The following is a 12,235-nucleotide window of genomic DNA, read 5'->3' as shown; positions in this document are numbered from 1 at the left end:
TAAGACAATGTCCTTAGAAAATACACCCTGTAGTATTTAGGGGCAAGAGAAGCAACTTACTTTCAAATGGTTCAGAAAAAAACCTGTATATATATTTGTAGATAAGAGAATGAAAAGGTAAATGTGACAAAGTATAAATAATTGGTGACTCTGGGTGAAACATATAGGAACATTCTTTGTACTATCATTGCAATGTTTCTGTAAGTTTGAAATTATTTCAAAATAAAAAGCTGCTAAAATAATCTCTACATAGAAAAAAGTAGAACCAATTACATTAGGCCTCCTATATTTTGTTCAATTACCTAATCACCATTTTTCTTTTTTGCACACTGCACAGCAATGAAAGTGCCAAATCCTAACCCCTCATCCATCAGGGAACTCTCACCTCAATTACTGCTTTTAAATAAACATTTCTAACATTGATGCAAAAAAAAAAAAGGAAAGAAAAGACAAAGAGACACAATAACTGCAACACATAATGTTTGAATTTTTTAAAATAAATTTAAAAACACAGCAGCTTTAAAAGACATTTCTGGGACAACTGGTGGAATTTGAATATGGGCTTTATATTAAGGTGTATATGTGTGTGTGTGTGCTCAGTCATGTCTGACTCTTGGCAACCCCATGGACTGTAGCCCACCAGGCTCCTCTGTCCATGAGATGTCCCAGGCAAGAACACTGGAGTGGGTTGCCATTTCCTTCTCCATTACAGTATATGGATATTAAATTTCCTCAGGAAGTTAATGGTATTGTGAATATGTTAGAAAAATCTCCTTATTCAAAAGAGATGAATGCTAAAGTGTTTAGAGGTGCAGTATCATGGTTTCTGAAACAAATTTGCAAGTGCTTCAGGAAAAAAAGCTATGCATATAAACATGTATGTATATATCTCTGTATGTATGAAAACAGAGACACAGAGAAAAAGAGGGGCAAAATGTGACAGTAGGTAAATCTCGGTGAGGGTATATTGGGTGTTCACGAAAACTATCTCGCAACTTTTCTGAGGTTTGAAATTTTTCCCAAAAAAAGGGAGGGGAAAAGATTCTTGCCTATACAGTCAGAAACCAGAGCTATTGTTTAAGTTGCTACATTATGTTGTTATTGTCAATATTATTATAATGACATAGATCCTGTCCCTTCTACTGCCTTCATAGTTCTCAAAGCCATTCCATCACCTCCACCTCTGCTCTCATGCCATCACCCCAGATTTCTGAGGGCTCTGAATTTGTCTCAGCTTCTAGCTGTCCCTTTCATCTATTCTCTACACAGCAGCCAGAATAACCAACCCAAAGAACAACACTGTCACTCTGATGCTTAAAAGCTTTTAATGGCTTTCCAGCACCTTCTCTTATCTTTCAAGACCCTTCTGATCCTTGCTTGCCTTTTGACCCCTAGCCCACCTCCAACACACAGAGACAGCCACACTAAATTGATAGCAGTTTCTGGCCCATTTATTTATTGCTCAGTCTCTCTTAGCAGTGGGTCTTAGCACCTGCAGATTCCTTCTCTAAGACATCATCTCAGGCCAGGATGGTTTTAGCTTCTCTTTCAAGATCCATCCAGCTCAAACATCACATCTCCTGGAAATCATTCTCTGACCTGCCTCGGAGCTGGACTGTTTAGTGCATTTTCCATCTGCTCTCTTTAATGCATATTTACCTGTGTGTCCCACGTACTAGGACTCAGAGGATGTGGACTGAGGCTTAGCCTCAGTTGTTTGACTGAGTGGGGTTTTGTTCATTTAGGGGGTTTTGTTTGTTTTGGGGGAGGTTTGGGGGTCCCCCGCACCGCACAGTACGTGGGATCTTAGTTCCCTGACCAGGGATCGAACCCGCACCCCCTGCATTGGAAGCATGGAGCTTTAACCACTGGACTGCCAGGGAAGTCCAAGTGAGTGTTGAATCAAGGATTCTAAGGGAACAAACAGGGAGAATAATCTGCTCCTTCCCCATTCCAATTGTCCTGCAGGCTCAGCTTACCTGTGGTGGCCATAGGCAAGCAAGAGAGCCTTTGCTTTACAAAGCTGCCAAGATCTAGAACTTAAATTGTTTGCCTCTTCCAAACATCCATGTCTTTCTCATTTTCATTTCAGGAGGAGGCCAGGAGAGATGGAATTGAGATGAAGACCTAAGAGCTACCTAAAATACCTGGGTAGTCACAATAATATTGCCAGCCTCCAGGACTCGGCAAAACTTCCATATTTTCCATCTGCCCTGGCCTACTGGGAACTGGAAGCAATCACCCTCAGTTCCTGCATCTGTAAACCAACAGGCTGAACTCCAAGGTGTTTTGTTTTTGTTTTTTGGCTGCATTGCAAGGTTTATGGGATCTTAGTTCCCAGACCAGGGATTGAACCCAGGCCCTTGGCAGTGAGAGCATGGCGTCCTAACCATTGGACTGCCAGGGAGTTCCCCAAAACAAAACAATTTTTAAATCAATGGATTTCAAATAAAAATTCACATTTTCAGCTTCTCTTGAACAAAATCTGGCCAAACTGAGCCCACATTCCCGCCAGGGATAAATGGCTGGAGCTGAATAATCATTGCCTTTGTTGCCAAAGCATGAGCCTGTGACTCCACAATCCCACCCAGCTCTCTCTTCTGTCACCCTCCTGGCTTCTAGGGCATTTGGGTTTCAAGTTTCAGAACTAATGACTTCTCAGACTCCTATCACTGTAAAAATCTTGGAGATCTCCAGATGCAGGAAGACACATCAGAAAAAAAAAAAAAAAAAGAAATTTGGACTTGAAGTAGACAGAATGAATCCCAACTCTACCACTTACTAGTATGAACCACTTAGCTTCTCTGAGCCTCAGTTTCCTTAACTGTAAAATGGGTATAACAATAACACCTACCTCATAAGGCTGTTATATTAAATGCCAAGCATTGGACACATAGTCACTCCTATCCCTGTAGGTACCAGAGACTAACCACAGCTCTCCCTAATATTCAGAAATAGAGAAAGGCAGTTCAGAGAGGTTAAGCAATATACTGAAGACAACACAGCAAATCGGAGGCCAAGGCTAACTCTTCTATTATCCTTGTGAAGAATGAAAGTCAGCTCTCTGAACTGAAGGGCAGCAGATGTTCAAAAGTTTAGGGACTCTGGATGATGGGGTCACAGGTTCAGTCTGGAAGGGATCAATGGCTGATCTTGAGTAACTTCACCCTCAGTTTATGCAAATAATGGAGCGACTGACATCATAGTTGTTTGGCCAGAGAGGAAAGAGAAAACCTCTTTGATGTGCCCTGAGCCTTGATTTATAGCAGCTGCTCCTCCAGGGCCACTGATAGCCTCTGCCCTTTCCCCGGCCATGGGGGCCTCATACCTCCTACACCTCACACAGCAGTTCCTACCGGCTCAGGATAGCCCATTGTGAATTCTTCAGGAAGTTTGGGAGACTTATTTTTAAGGCACTAGATTACTTAAAATTAAATTATGTATATTAAAAATTACATTAAAAAGCAGAAAAAAGTTTAATATACACTTACAACTAAACTCTCATGAAAACAAAGGTAAAAAAATGTTCAAATCTCATCACTTCCTAATTATTTATTTTACTACATTTTCATCTTTTTTTTTCTTGCCACATGGCTTATGGGATTTTAGTTCCCCAACCAGGAACTGAACCAGAGCCCTCAGCAGTAATATCCCGAAGCCTTAACCACTGAACCACCAGGGAATTCCCAATTTTATTACATTTTAGTACTACCTAGACTTTTGTCTATTTTTCTGTGTGATATATTACTGCACATATGGTTCTCAACTCCAAGTTCAAACTACCTTCTGTTAGCAGTTTGTAACTGGCCATAAGGAGTCCTTTTATCACAGAATTCAACACTGCTACAAACTAAAGCTTAATTGTTTTATTGATTGTCTAGGGCTGGAGCAAGTGAACTATATTGACTCTCAGTCCAAATATGGATGCTTGCGTCTTTCTGCTCATTGCCTGTTTTTGTAAATAAAGTTTTATTGGCACACCATGATGCCAATTCATTTACATACTGCCTCTGGCTGCTTTAGAGATACAATTGCAGAGTTGAATAGTTTCAGCAGAGGCCATGTGGCCCTCAAAGCCTGAAATATGTATTACCTAGCTCTTTATAGAAAATGCTGGCCAAGACCTGCTTTTGACTTTAAAAATGATTAAGTTCAGATCACAGTCTTCACATACATGTTCCTCCAATGGTTGCTAAACTTCTTGACACCTTGAAATAAAGGGACTGGTTTTATGTTTTGACAGTAGCAAACATAGTGATATAAATATGATCTGGCTCCACCTTCTGGTTCAGCATTTTCTAATCACAGTGGACAACTGATCACTTAGGCAAGTCTTCATCGTTCAGAGTCTCAGTTTCCTCATCTGTAAAATGGGAAAACTAACAGTGAGCTGAGAGGATAAACAGGCCCAGTGCTTGGGAGCGGCACACCCAGTGGGGAGAGGCAAGGAGTCCTGCCCACTCCAGGGGCAGGTAGTAAGGCTGGTCACAGAATAAGTTCTTCAGAAGCAGAGACTGAGACAAAGCTTGGGGTACAAGATGTTTTTAAGGATTCACACCAGTGAAATGAATGCAGAGAAGCCAGACTGGGGAGAAGGAGAAGTCAGTGGTGGAGGCCCAACAAGACTTGATCAGTCCAAAACAGGGACTCTGGAGACAGACTTGCTGGTCAGAGTTGTCCCCCACTGGGCTGAAATGGCCACCTTTACTCCTGCTGCGTTCAGCTACCACGTGGACACTGCACTGGGCAGATGCAGACTGGGGCAAAGTCTGTGCAATGGTGGGAGATCCCATAGGAGCTGACAGCCAACCACTTCCCACATCCCCCCAAGTCCTTCCTTGAAAGGACCTTCCATGCCCACCACAGAGGTACATCATCCATAGAATTTTAAAATAATAATCAAAACTGCCATAAGTCTGATGACTTTATCATTTTGTGCCAGCAAATCTACATCTATAATTGTTTTTTTTTTTTGGCTGTGCTGGGTCTTTGTTGCTATGCGTGGGCTTTCTCTAGTTGCTGGTGAATGAGGGCTACTTTCTAGTTGTGGGGTGCAGGCTTCTCATTGTGGTGGCTTCTCTTCTTGGGGAGCACGAGCTCTAGAGTGCAGGCTCAGTAGTTGTGGAACATGGGCTTAGATGCCTCGCAACATATAGGATCTTCTCAGACCAGGGATTGGACCTCTGCATTGGCATGTGGCTTCTTAACTACCGAACCATCAGGGAACTCCAGTGCCAGCAAAGCTAATCAATATCAATGCCAGTTGCTGAACAGACAGCTGCCAACCAACTTTGGTGCTTGATATCGAATAAGTGCTCATAGACAGTTATTGTTGTTGCTATTATTCTCTTTGTGTCAGGATTAGTGGTTGTAAATGCCAGAAACCCAACTCAAAGGAGCTTAAGCAAAGGAGGAAAAATTCTTGACTTACTCAGAAGTATGACTAGAACAGGTCACTCAGATATCAGGAATCTGCTTCTCTCATCACTGCTTTCTCTGTGCCGGCTCCACATACAGGCACATGTTCCCTCCATGGAGTCAGACATGGGCACCGAAGCAGCATTCCATTGGCTCTGAGAGAGAGCTTCTTTCTCAAGCAAAAGTCCCAGGGCAAACCCACACTGGCCAGCTCTGGTCAGGCACCCAAACCTGAACCAATCACAGGGATTCTCATTGGCCAGTCCTGACTCGTGCATGCTCAGTTGCTTCAGTTGTGTCCAACTCTTCACAACTCTATGGACGAGCTAGGCTCGTCTGCCCACGGGATTCTCCAGGCCAGAATACTGGAGTGGATTGCCATGCCCTCCTCCAGGGGCTCTTCCCCACCCAGGGATCGAAGCCACATCTCCTGCTTTGGCAGGCAGGTTCTTTACCACTAGCGCCACCTGAGAAGCACCCCCACATGTTCCCAACCACATGGGCAGAGACAGAGAAGGGATGGGTCCTCAAAGGAAGAGGGAGATGCTGTGGCTAGAGGAGGAATGGATGCTGAACAGGCAAAACCAACAAAATCCAGGACAGCACTCAATGCCCCAAAGCCGAGCACACAGCCTTCTGTTCTGGGCACCTCAGATCCTGGGCACCCATGGTTTGGGACACTGTGACTTAGGGAGGAATTGGAAGTGGCCCAAGATCACAGAAGACTCCAGGACTTCCCTGATGGTACAATGGATAAGAATCCACCTGCCAGTGTGGAGGACCTGAGTTCCATCCCTGGTCCGGGAAGATTCCACAAGCCTTGTGGCAACTAAACCCATGAGCCACAGCTACTGAGCCCGTCTGCTGGAACTACTACTGAAGCCCATGCCTTGCAACAAGAGAAGCCACCACAATTGGAAGCCCATGCACTGCAAATGGAGAGAAGTCCCCACTCAGGACTCGCTGGACTCACCAGGCCATCACTGATGCCTGGTGATACAGCTGCCCATCACCCCAAAGTTCAAGCATGTGGGCTCTGTGCCCCAAGAGATAGAGACCAGCCCCACCCAGCTGGCCCTGCCCAGCTGCACCAGCCCTGATAATAGCTGGGCACACTGGCCAGCCCACATGCCCTCTGTTCCCCAACCGTTATTTCAGCCCTTGTTGGGGAGTCTGTGGAACCTGGCAGGGGATGGGGTGGTTCTATCCACAGGCTTTTGCCCCTGAATCCTCATTTGTTCTGTTTGGAGGCCTACAGTCGTAGATCATAGAAAACAGGACACAGGACTATCTGACTGTTTTGGCAGTCCAATTTTCAAATGAAACTAAAGTCTTTTAGTTTATTTACGTTCCCCAGATATAATGTTGTTGTTTAGTCACGAAGTCATGTCCAACTCTTTCGTGACCCTATGGACCATAGCCCTCCAGGCTTCTCTGTCTGTGGGATTTCCCAGGCAAGAATACTAGAGTGGGTTGCCTTTTCTTTCTCCAGGGGATCTTCCCAACCCAGGTCTCTTGCATCTCCTGCACTGGCAGGCAGAATCTTTACCACTGAGCCACCAGGAAAACCCCCAGATATAATAAAGGATCATAAATAGGCCACTCCAGTCCAAGCACAGCAGTTACCCACAGCTCTTCCCTATGTCGACCTTGAGCAGTGACGCCTTTCAAGTCTTGATGATGTTGCAACTCTGCTACAAAACTTTCAAAAGCTCCCCCATTGCCTCAAAGATAAAGCCCAAACCCCCTAACCTGACATTTGCGACCCTCCCACATTCCTCATGGGCTTACTAGGTAGAGCTAGTGGTAAAGAATCCACCTGCCAACGCAGAAGACACAAGAGACGCAGGTTCCACCCCTGGGTCGGGAAGATCCCTTAGAGAAGGACATGCACCCCACTCCAGTATTCTTGCCTGAGAAATCTCACTATAGGGGAGCCTGGCGGGCTACAATCCATGGGGTCACAAAGAGTCGGACATGACTAAGCGACTAAGCACATACGTTCCTTATAAGCATAACTGGTAACTATTAACTGTCTATATCGGTAGCCATTAACTGAGCCATGCCAGGCATCAAGCAAAGCACTCTACATGCATTAGCTCAGATGATTCTCATAACAACCCTATGAGGGAGGTATTACTATAATTCCCATTTTACAGATGAGGCTCAGAGAGATGAAGTGACTTGCCCAAGGTTGCTCAGCAGGAGCCCCCACCTCTGCCTACACAAAGGCTTTGCTCTTCTCTAGCCTGTCCACAAAGCCCCCCTGCAGACTCGCAGTGCTCCTACCTTCCCCCTCTTTTTCCCTCCTTCACCCTTGCCAAGCCAGCCCTTCCCACTCAGCCACAGGCCAAAGGAAGAGGAAGCCTCTCCAGGGTCCAGGAGGCTGGTTTCCTCCTGCTGCTTGAAAACAGGCTCAAGGGTCATTTCCAAAGCATTTTCCAAAAGCAGTGACAGCATGGCAGGAAGTGGCTAGCATATAGACTTTGGAGAGAGTCAGGTGGTTGTGGCAGTTTAGCTGATAAATCACGTCTGACTCATACGACCTCATGGACTGTAGCTTGCCAGGTTCCTCTGTCCGTGGGACTTTTCAGGCAAGAATACTGGAGTGGGTTGCTGTTTCCTTCTCCAAGCAAATCTTCCTGACCCAGGTATTGAACCTGAGTCTCCTGCATTGCAGGCAGATTCTTTACCGCTGATCTACCAGGGAAGCCCAAGAGAGTCAGACTTGGGCTCAATTCTCAGTTCTGTTACTTTTTAGCTGTGTTCCTTGGACACCTCTCTAAACCTCCATTTTCCAATCTGTAAAATGGGGATGACAGCACCTACCTCCTAGGGTCATTAGAGGATTTAATAATTAAAGGGCATACAAGCAACTACACGCCAATGAAAATTAATTTTAAAAAAGAAAAAAGAAAGATCATAGCATCTAGTGTGTTTAGCACAGTGTCTGGCTTATAAACCAAAATGACCAGAAAATCTAACTTTTTGTTGTTGCTGCTATTATTATTATTATTATTTTGAAAAAGTGCTCTGCCTCCAAAGGTGACAACTTGAGACAGATCACACTCCTTCAGCTGAAGATATTTTAAGTTAAAAAATCAGCTCCCCTTCTTACATACAATACCAAAAGCACACGTGACAAAAGAAAAAATAGTAAGTCGGACGTCATCAAATTTAAAAAAATCTGTGCTGCCTGTCATTCCATCAAGTGAAAACACAACCCACAGAGTGGGAAAAAAATATATTTTTAAATCATATATTTGATAAGGGACTTGATTCCTGACAAGGGAACACATAAGGAACGATTACAACTAAGTGACAGAGGACAAGATGGTCGGATGGCATCACCAACTGAATGGACATGAGTTTGAGTAAGCTCCGGGAGATCGTGAAGGACAGGGAAGCCTGACATGCTGCAGTCCATTGGGTTGCAAAGAGTCAGACATGACTGAGCAACTGAACAACAGCAGCAACTCAGTAATAAAAAGACAAATAATACAATGAAAAAGTAGGAAAAGGATATGAGATGTTTCTCCAAAGAATGTATGAAATTAACAATAAGCACATAAAAATTTCAACATCATTAGCCACTAGGGAAATCAAAATCACAATGAGGCAGGGCCAAAACAAAAAACAAATAAAACAACACCAGCAAACTCTGGGAGACCAGTGCTATGAAACTCTGCTCAGCAACAAAAAGATGCACAATCCACATAGAGGCACCAACGTGGAAGACTCTCAAATGCATTATGTTCAGTGCAAGAAGCCAGACTCACAAGGCTGCTTACTGTCTGATTCATTTATACAAAATGCTGGAAAAGGCAAAACCCACAATCTGTCCACATAACAGAAAATAGACCCCTGGCTGTCAGCGACTGGGTGGGGGAGGGATTAACTACAAAGGTACACAGTGGTGAATGGGTTGGTGGGTCTGTTTTTGGGTAATGAAATTGTTTTAGATCTTGATCGTGGTCATAGTTACGTGACTGCATATGTTTTCAAAACTCACAGAACTGTATGCTGAAAAGGGTGAATGTCATTCTTTATAAATTACATTTCAAGAACTACGATTCTCAAAAAGCCATATTTACAATTCCTAAAAATCATGTAAATCATGCAAATATTATTTGCTGCAGAATCAGAATGGCAATTAGACCTGAAGAGAAGGAAATAAACTTTTTGGTCACAATAACCTGGGGTGATCCCAAAAGGAGATTCCAAATGGAAATTGTTGAACTGGTTCTCTTTATTTAAATTCCAATTCAGAATGGATTAACTTTGCTGTACACCTGAAACTAACACAACATTGTAAGTCAACTGTACTCCAATTAAACTTGAAAAAATAAATTAACAAAGTCCATTCGATGGCTGACAATCATTGGCATGTTTTGCACTGTGGGAAACTGCCAGCATGTGGGATCTTAGTTCCCTGACCAGAGATTGAACCTGTATCGCTTGCAGTGGAAGCATGGAGTCTTAACCACCGAATTGCCAGAGAAATCCCTCTTGATCTGTTTTTATAGTTACTTAATGTTTCCTTGTATTTAACCAATACAAGAACATTTAGGTTGTTTACAATATTTTCCACCATGGTAGATGAACTAAGTGAACAGCCTTATAAATGAGGGTGGGGATTCGTATGGATATTATCTAGAGCACGAGATCTTATGCCTTTTTTTTTTTTCCTCCCTTTTTTTTGCCATGGACATTTTTGGATGTCTTGTGAAACCTCTGCATGGTATGATGTGCCAAAATTCCAGACTCTCAGAAGCACGCAGGTGATCTGCATAAACCAAATTGTCCAGTTTAGATCCAATGAGCTTCTCTTATCAGTAATTTGTCAATTATTCCTCAATAAAATTGGGGGTTGGAAGGGGGGTTAGCAGCATCTCTTCTGCTGCAGCCAAGCCAGACAGCCACGTCCCAAGTTCAAAAGACAACCAAGGCTTTCCCATACCCTTTTTGTCATGTTGGTCTTAGAATACAAGCCGAGTCCCACAAAGATATGCAAGTCATGGCACATCATGTCTAAAGGTCAGGCATATGATTTCACAGGAACTCATTAGCAACCAAAGACTGTGTTTCCAGACCTCAAAAGTGCATCTCCATTTAGAGACTAACTCTTTTTCACACTGTCTCCGTTAAAAAAAAAAACAAAAAACTATTTATTTGGATGCACCAGGTCTTATTTGCAGCACATGTGATCTAGCTTCGTGACCAGAAATCGAACCCAGGCCCCCTGCATTGAGCGCTCGGAGTCTTAGCCACTGGATCACCAGGGAAGTCCCACATTGTTTATTTTTTTTTTCCCAGGAGGAGCCAATAGGCAAGGACTCATAGTATGAACTGTTCTGTTTTTGATACTCAAAGAACTCAAATTCCAAGCTGCCCATATGGTGAAATGCAAGAGAGTTGTGTCCCAGTGATGGTTTTTTTCCTTGCAGCTCTCCCTAATTGTGACCATCCCTCTCGTACTTATGAAATTACAATCATATAACAATTTATATCTGCTTTAATCATATATCCATATGTAATAGCTATAAAATACACACACACAAAAAAAGCCCTTAAAAAATTCCTCCCCGTTTGGCACTTCCCTGATGGTCCAGTGCATAAGACTCTGTACTGCCACAACTAAAGATCCTGCATGCCACAATAAAGACTAAAGACCTTGAGTGCTGCAAATAAGACCCGGTGCAGTCAAATAAATAATTTTTTAAAAAATTACTCCCCCTAGTCTTCCCTGGTGGTCCAGCAGTTAAAAATCTGCCTGCCAATGCAGGGGACACGGGTTCGATCCCTGGTCTGGGAAGATCCCACATGCCTCCGGGCAAAAGAGCCCTTGTGTCACAACCACTGAGCCCACGTGCTGCAACTACTGAAGCTCGTTCACCTAGAGCTCATGCTCCAAAACAAGAGAAGCCACCACAGTGAGAAGCCGTGCACCACAACTAGAGAAAGCCCCCTCACAGCAACAAAGCACAGCACAGACAAAAATAAATAAATAATAAAAAATTTTTAAATAAATAAGTTGAGGGAGCACCTAAAAAAAATTCCTCCCCCTTTATTTTCATTGCAAATTTATTTAAACTCTTAGCAGTAAATTCAACCCTTACAGTGGGGAGGGGAGAGGGAGGCTATGGCAGCAACAGCTAGAGCATCCCCCCTGCCCTTTTTCCCCCTCTGGTTTATCTAAAGCTTTTCTCCATTCTGGGAAAAGATTTAACATTTTCTTTCCACTTAATGGAAACAATAATGCAAACTTTCAACATTTGGGGGCCACCTAAAGCTCACTTTTGGGAATGTTTGACCTCTTCTTCCTCTTGTCTAGAGGAGAGAACAAAACACCAAAGCCATTGGGACTTCCCTGGGGGTCCAGTGGTTAAGCATCTGCCCTTCCACTGCAGGAGATCTGAGTTTGATCCCTGGTCAGGGAATGAAGATCTTGCATGCAGCACAGTAAGATCTCCAAATTTTTATTTTTTAAATAAACAAGTAAATAAAGGCATCACCCACACTGGGCTTCCCCAACTCACTTCAAGCCATTGCAGTCTCGACAGACCACGGGGATACAGCTAGTCAACTCTTCTGGGACTCCATCTATTACTGCTGAATCCCAGAAGTAATTTTTACTTCTCACAACAGATTTGGCTGCAGGTAAGCTACTGTCTCACACCACAGATAACTCTACAGCCACCTGAGCTTTAAAGACTGGTCGACTATTCCAGGAGGCTATGCGGGCCACCCCAAGGCCCCTGGGCAGGTTCTGAGTGCTCAGCCAGGTCTTCAGAAGGGAGCTCAGGACCAAGGCCAC

This window comes from Giraffa tippelskirchi, chromosome 11 (assembly GCF_054371585.1).
Source record: "Giraffa tippelskirchi isolate mGirTip1 chromosome 11, T2T-mGirTip1v1.2.pri, whole genome shotgun sequence".
NCBI lineage: Eukaryota > Metazoa > Chordata > Mammalia > Artiodactyla > Giraffidae > Giraffa > Giraffa tippelskirchi.
The sequence above is the reverse complement of the archived record's forward strand: the minus strand, read 5'-3'. Positions refer to the sequence as shown.